Source organism: Tamandua tetradactyla, chromosome 15, assembly GCF_023851605.1.
Source record: "Tamandua tetradactyla isolate mTamTet1 chromosome 15, mTamTet1.pri, whole genome shotgun sequence".
Classification (NCBI taxonomy): domain Eukaryota; kingdom Metazoa; phylum Chordata; class Mammalia; order Pilosa; family Myrmecophagidae; genus Tamandua; species Tamandua tetradactyla.
The window spans coordinates 46095647-46101646 of NC_135341.1; the positions used below are offsets into that span (position 1 = coordinate 46095647).

Sequence of the window (6000 nt, forward strand, 5' to 3'; positions counted from 1 at the left end):
TCTAATATTACTTTCTTAGAAAAAAAATTAAGACAACATAAGGATATCTAAAGATATATTAATGTTAACCAAGTGACAATCAAATGGCTTCCTAAATCCTAGACAAGATACTTTAATTTAGTATCTGAAAAACATTAGCCGAGACTATCAAAGGAAACGCTGCTGTCTCTTCAAGCTGATGTCTAGTCTAAGCCACCACTATTCATGATACAAAGCTCTCATTTCACTAAAACCACTCCTCGATTTCCTTTTGCCGACCTCTGCATACCAGCAGCCCAGGCCCCCTTCATTCACCACGCAAAAACTCAGGGGGAGGGGAGACCACAGATGTCTGGAAGATACAAAGTATGAGACAATGCCTCCCTCCAAACGCCAACAGAAAACGAAGGAAAGTACTACACCAGACTGACAAAGCTCTCAAGCCGATTCAGAAGCGGTCTGTGGGAACTTAACTTCGAAAGCCTCTGTTCAAAAAGTCCTTTCCCCAGACAAAACACCGAAAGAAGTTGCCGTACTTAAATTTCATTTGGACAATTTCGCTCCACTGAAAAGAAAACTGCTCCAAAAATCAAGTTTAACTGTCACAAAACTGAGTAAATTATTTCTACGAACAACATTTTCCAAGCAGAGGCTGAATCCCGCGGTTCATTTATATGAAACCGTAAACCGCGACACCATTCCCCCCTTATTTTACCAAGGTCTCACACCCACCGCCATAAACCCAGAAGACTCCCAGTACATCAACACGCGTCGCTACTGGAATCACCTGCACGACACGAAAAGATAGAGGTACAAGACACGGATTTGATACGTGGAAACCCTCCTGGCGCATCGCACCGGCTGCACTAAGAGTTTGGTTCCTCTGAGGTTTAAAGTTGGTACGGTTTTAACAAGCTCCAATGCCAAACTCACATAGGCTGGGCATTAGAGCATGATAATAATTCTCTTGAGGAACGAAAGGAGGAATCTGGAGAGAAAGTCCAATGGCCCCATCCCTACCGCAGAGGGCACCTAGCGGGGAGTGTCCCGGCCCCAGCGCCCAAACCCCAACTCCCCTCTTGGGCTGCGAAGGCGAAGGCTCCCACCCCCACCCCGCCCCCCACCCCAGCCCCGGCGTATCCTGAGGCGCAGGGTCCCTCCCCCAAACTCGGCCGCGGCCGGGGCCCCGGACGGAAACACGGCTCCCCCTTCCCGCCCGCCATCCGGGCTCCTGGACGCATGCCTGCGGCGCCCCCTCCTCGCAAGCGGCGCCCCCCGGGTCTCCTAGGGGCAGCGCGACCGGATCCCGGGCACCGCCACCGCCCTCTACCCCCCGAGCGCGGCCCGCCCCCGCCGCCTCCCGGCGACCTCAGCCCATACCCCCAGGCTCCCCAACCCGGGCCTCCTGGCAGCGCCGGGCCCACCTCCCCGCCCGCCGCCAGGACTGCGCGCCGCGACGAAGTTTGGTTCAGAACAAGAGGCGGGAGCAGCCCTAGAAGGTTAAGGAAAGAAGCACCAAGCACCTCAGGGGTACAGGGTCCGCCCGCCGCGAGAGTCTGGGCGTCCTCGGCCTGCGGTCGGGGATCGGCGGGGACTGGAGCTCCTCGGACCTCTCACCGTCTCCGTCTCCGCCTCCCCTCACTCTCCGCTCCCAAGGCCTGGCTAACGCGCTGCCACAGACCGAGAGGCTTAAAATGGCGCCGCACAAGGACCTCTTATAAGACGCGCTGAAGCCACTGTATCCTGCCGCCGCCGGCATGGCGCGGAGCGTTCCACCGCGTGAGTGCAAGGGGCGGGGCGCGGGCGGGCGGCGGAAAGTAGTTCCAGCGACGCGAAGCCCTTCGCTGCTGCTTGTCCTTCCCGGGCCGGGTGGGCTATCCGCTTGCTCCCTGTGCGCCCCTTAGTGGGGTGGTGGGTGCTGCGCGGAAGCGGAGTGTAACTTAGGGTGGCGCCATGGTGCGAGCTGGGAAGCCGGAGTCCCCGCGGGCTGGGGTCAGGGGAGGGCAGCACCGAGATGAGCTTCCACTGTCCCTAGCCCTACGCCCCCCACCCGGTGTGTCCCCCGAGCAGATATGGGCCTCACTGGGCGCTGCCCGCGGGAGGCAGCACCTCGGCCCGGGCCCTCGGGGACCGCGCGGAGCTGGTGGACTTGCAGGGCGGGTCTCGGGAGGATGGAAGTTTGGGTCTGGGCCCGGCAGGCATCGACTGCTGCCTGGACGCCGCCGCTGCCCCCCCACCTCCCTCGTCCCGCTGTCTGTTCGGAGGCTCCGGCGGGGAGAGAGTTAGGGGCTTCCGCCGCCTTTCCGCTCTGTGCCACAACGCTAGGCGCAGGGCCTGGCTCGCAGCCTACGCGCCCGCCACCCCAAAGAGCCCCCAGCTGTCCGAATCGTGGACCCCGCGTCCCAGTCCGCTGTTCACCGTGGCTGTGGCCGTGACTGACCAGGGCCGAGCCACCTACTATCCCACTCCCGAAAGCTGTGAACTCTCGTTAGAATGTGCGCCAAGCCCGCAATTCAACAAGTCCTTATAAATGCCTACTGTGAACAAATGACTAATCAAAATGGATTAGCTGGAGACCCCTGCCAATTAGGTTAATTTTTATAGATTCCATTTTTATCTAGTTCCACTAAGTATCAGATTTATTTGTGGAGGTGAATTTCTCCGGTAGTACTTATTTGAGAAATCCGTGTGTGTTTATAGAAGGGGCTACCGATTAGGCAGGTTCGATTTTTTTTAAAAACTAGTTTTCTATTCAAAAACAACAACAACAAAAAACCCATTTTCTAATTCGTTTTGATAGGCTGAAGTTGGGTCTTCATGTCCTTTGGAAATGCCTCCATTGTAAGCAAGCAAGATTGGCATTTGTCGAAACTGAAACAATTATGATTGATTCACTTTCTTTAGTCTCATTTTATGTTTTTTTTTTTCCTGTAAAACGATGGGGAGAGTACAACCAGCAACAGTGAAAGTTATCTTGGGGCTTTTATCCTAGGACTATAATTAATGAATACAAACAATAGCCTTTGTACATAAGTACAGGCATGAAACCTATTTAGTCATTCACTGAAGAAGTGAAGGGTAGTTTTAGGCATAAGTAAGTGCTTCAAGGCCAATATGGTCTTTAAATAACTTTTTTTGTCTGCTTTAGATATTTTACTGTATACAGTGGTGATGTTGACCTCCACACCGTAGCACTGTGTGGGCGGCTGTAGTGAGTAAATCCAAGCACTAAAATGATGTTCAGTGATCCATTGTCTAGAATGACTTTCTCATCTGTCTAGAAAATGGCTTTTCTCATTTGCCAGTAATTCTGTAGAATTAAATGTAAATGTAACTCATGGTTGTGATCAATTTGGCTGGTCATAATTCAAACAGATTTAACAGAAGAAGGTATTTTATCAAAGCAATGTTTTTGAATATGAACTCGATAGTAGAAATGGCATTTCCAAGTACTGATTCCCAATTTTAATTCTCATATACAGAATTAAAGAATACAAATAATGATTAAAACCATACATTTTAAAATCAGATGACTGTTTAATCAATAGTAGTTTTTTTTAAATAGATGTCTGCTTTTTCTATGTTCGGTTTATATTTGCTGATTATGGCACACTGTTAAAACTGGTTCAGGAATATTTGTACTGTTAGAAAATCAAAAGGATTAAAACAACCATCTTTATATTTCTCTATTGTGTCATCAAAATAATTGAAACAGTTCTCTATAAATTAAACATTTTAATCTAAATTTAGAAGTGAGTTTTTAATCCCTATTGACACTTGAAGCAAGCAAATAGATTAAAGGCAAATTTTGCATCAAAACAATAAGCTGTTTTTCTATCAAGTTTAAGTTTTGAAGAATTACTGGCTGACTAGCATTAAGACGAGTTAAAATTAACAAATTGCTCAGATTTTTTTATTTGCTTCTCTTGTAAAACAAATTTTTCCAATTGTCTCACCAAAATTATAAGATGAATAACTTCTGTGAAATGAAGGCAAATACTATCATTAAACCAAAGAGAAAGGCAAATATCAAAATACCTGATGAGTTGGTGAAATAAGTGATTTTATAAAAAATGGCTTTTAAAATTTGACATTGGGCAATACATTTTGTAAAAGTTTGCTTGGTTTTTATCTTTTTACACCTTTTGTTTCTACAGCCAGCCCACTTAAGTTTGACATAAATCAATTCATTTTGTGAACCTGCAACAGACAAATGGTTCGAAATTTTAGGCTGTATTCCTGAAAACCAAAAGCTGTCTCCAGCTGGTATAACAGAGAAGGTATTACTTGTCATAATTGCTGATCATTGGCATATCAAACAGTGGCTATGCAGAATCCAAACAGTAAGTGTCTCTTCACTAAAAATACATGCATTTGAATCACCTTTAGGCATAGAAATAAATGCCCAGATTGTTTTGCAATTCAGAAAACTAATCAAGCCAGCATTATGAAGAAGTCCTGTTAATGCTATCAAATCCATTAATTAAACATTTATTGCGCACTTAAGACAATGAGTGTGTTTTAGAAAGAGGAAAGTGAAAATTGGCTCCTTTTGATTTTAGGTACCTTAAATTAATGTATAATTGTAACTGTTAATTAACCTCACTCGAAAATAAGCAGAAAGAATGAAAAAAAAATAGCTGTGAAACAAGGGTGTGGTCTCTTCTGGACTCTCCATCCAAATCCCTTTGGAGAATCACCTTCCAGCAGAAAGGTAAGTCTATTTACAAACAGCAAATCCTGACTCTCTAAGAAGGCCTGTTAAAAATTTTCCTTTATGACAACCCAAAAGCGCTAAACAATAATCAGGGCCAGCTTTTCATTTAACAATTCATCAAGTGGGCTATTTATGGATTGGAACTTTTAATTTGCAATACAGCATCTTGGGGTTCAGTGTAATCTTTTGATTTCTTTCCAGCTGAAAAGACCAAGTACTTGTAAATACCTCTTATCAGACTACATGGTTGGCTATTCTCATGCACAGAAGTAATCTAGGAACCCACTGGCAAATTTGGCGGAGAGTCGCTGTGGAATGCTTGCATCTCCTGTGAACTGCAGAGCGAGGGAGGGGTGGCAAAGGTGGTGGAAGACGATGGCAGTGGTGGTGGCAGTGGCAGCAGCAGTGGCAGTTATGCTCATGGCTACTACAGTTAAGCCAAGAACAGTCTTCGTGCTGTGAGTTATGTGTTCTCGAGACCTTAATTGGTTTGACACAACAGTCCTTACCATTCTAAGGAAGTACATTTTAATGGCTACCAAGAAAGGTGAAGGACAAGCAGTGGAGACATCATCCATGATATTCAAGGAACACAAAAATATACGTGTCTTAATGTTTCTAAGAACTAGGACAAATACCGCCACATTCCAAACACATCATTCTTTGGATGCACCCCCACACAAAAACCCCAAACACACACACACACACACACACACACACACCCCTCTTTTAAAATTTTCAAAATGGTTGCAGATATTTCATTCACAAGAAGGTTTAAGGCGTTTCCCATCGCAAGAAGGATTAACTTACCGGAGGATTCTGGGACTGCAGATGTATACTGCGGCAAAATCCTAAATTTATCGAAAAAAAATGATTTCTGGACTCCAGCTGCTAAAAAGAATAGAATAATAGTAAATCATGGATAAGATTAAAACAACAAGCCATTTTCAAATTCCAAAGTGTTCAGAAAAAAAAAGTAATTCTTTTCTTTTAGTTCATTTCTTAAACAATGCAAATTTTAAAGTAGCTTTCTTTCCAGAGCACGCAGCGCCATGAAATCGATAATTTTTGATCTTTCGGTTAGTAGGCAACATGGTGAGCTATTGCAGGGACTGCAGGCAGCAGACATGTTCTTGTCAGCTAAAAATTTTCATATTGTTTTTTAATCCATTGAGATTTGTAGAGGTGATATCATCGGTTTTTGTTTTAGCTTGCTTTAGGCTATAGGGACGCAAACCCTCAGTTTATCAACATATACATATCTATTGCTTTATATTTATTAAAAGCAGGGAGACTTACTGGAT

General features: G+C 45.2%; 1 protein-coding gene and 1 long non-coding RNA gene across 3 annotated transcripts in view; one reads left to right on the plus strand and one right to left on the minus strand.

The window, feature by feature from the left end:
- CTNNB1 (catenin beta 1) overlaps positions 1–1703 on the minus strand; it is a 37311-nt gene extending 35608 nt beyond the window's left edge. For both annotated transcript variants that reach the window (XM_077129718.1, XM_077129717.1), the window contains exon 1: positions 1503–1703. The gene's annotated coding sequence lies outside the window, so the exon portion shown is untranslated. The remainder of the gene's footprint in view (positions 1–1502) is intronic.
- LOC143657384 (uncharacterized) lies at positions 1293–5029 on the plus strand. Its single transcript, XR_013162832.1, has 3 exons — positions 1293–1758; positions 4542–4693; positions 4898–5029. It is a non-coding gene; the product is annotated as an uncharacterized LOC143657384 (long non-coding RNA).
- The last annotated feature ends 971 nt before the right edge of the window (positions 5030–6000 follow it).